We start from the raw sequence: 1,448 nt of genomic DNA, 5'->3' as shown, positions 1-1,448 counted from the left end.
GTAAGATTTCTATATTGCAGTATGTAGATTTTTCACCTCTTTGGTTACGTGCAATTTTAAGTTGGCTCAATTCCTTTATTTCTCTTTCTGATGCCTCATTATTGGTTTATAGAAAGGCAACCGAGGGGCATTTGGGTGGCTCAGTTGGTTAAGCATCTGACTTCAGCTCAGGTCATGATCTCCTTGTTTGTGGGTTTGAGTCCTGTTTCAGGCTCTGTGCTGACAGCTCAGAGCCTGGAGCCTGCTTCAAATTCTGTATTTCCCTCTTTTTCTGCCCTTCCCTGCTCATGCTCTGTCTCTCTCTCAAATATAATAAATAAATGTTAATTTTTTTTAAATGCAACCGATTTCTATACATTGATTTTATATCCTGTGACTTTGCTGAATTCATGTATCAGTTCTAGCAGTTTTTTCGTGGAGTCTTTTGGGTTTTCCACATAGAGTATCATGTCCACACAAACTAGATTTAAACCAATTTAAACCACTGTAACAAGAGATGAAGAGGGCATTACATTGTAGGTACAGGTTCTATCCATCAAGGAGATCTAACAGTTATAAATATTTATGCCCCCAACATGAAAGCACCCAAATATATATATCAATTAATAACAAAAATAAACTCATTGATAATAATACCATAATAGTAGGGGGCTTTAACACCCTGCTTACAGCAATGGACAGATTATCTAAGTAGAAAATCAACAAGGAAACAATGGCTTTGAATGACACACTGGACTGAATGGACTTAACAGATATATTCAGAACATTTTATTCTAAATCAGCAGAATATACCTTCTTTTCAGGCGCACATGGAACATTCTCCCAAATAAATCACATACTGAATTACAAATCAGCCCCCAACAAGTGCACAAAGATTAATACCATACCATACATATTTTCATATCTACAGTGCTATGAAACTTGAAGTCAACCACAAGAAAAAATGTAGACAGACCACAAATACATGGAGATTAAAGAACATCCTACTAAAGAATGAATGAGTTAAACAAGGCATTAAAGAAGAAATTAAAAAATACATGGAAGCAAATGAAAATGAAAACACAACAGTCCAATTCCTTTGGGATGCAGCAAAAGCAGACCAAAGAGGGAAGTATATTACAGTACAGTCCTACCTCAGGAAGCAAGAAAAGTCTAAAATACACAACCTAACTTTACACCTTAAGGAGCTAGGAAAGGAACAGTAAATAAAGTCTGAAGCCAGCAGAAAGTAAATAATAAAGATTAGAGCAGACATCAATGATACAGAAACAAACAAACAACAAAAAACAATAGAACAGATCAATGAAACTAAGAATTGGTTCTTTGAAAGAATTAACAAAATTGATAAATCCCTAGCCATTCTTATCAAAAAGAAGAGAAAGGACCCAACGAAAATCACAGCTAAAAGAGGAGAGATCACAACACCACAGAAAAACAAACAATCCTAA

The sequence above is a fragment of the Prionailurus bengalensis genome, chromosome B1, assembly GCF_016509475.1.
Source record: "Prionailurus bengalensis isolate Pbe53 chromosome B1, Fcat_Pben_1.1_paternal_pri, whole genome shotgun sequence".
Lineage (NCBI taxonomy): Eukaryota > Metazoa > Chordata > Mammalia > Carnivora > Felidae > Prionailurus > Prionailurus bengalensis.
This window is presented reverse-complemented; position numbering follows the sequence as displayed.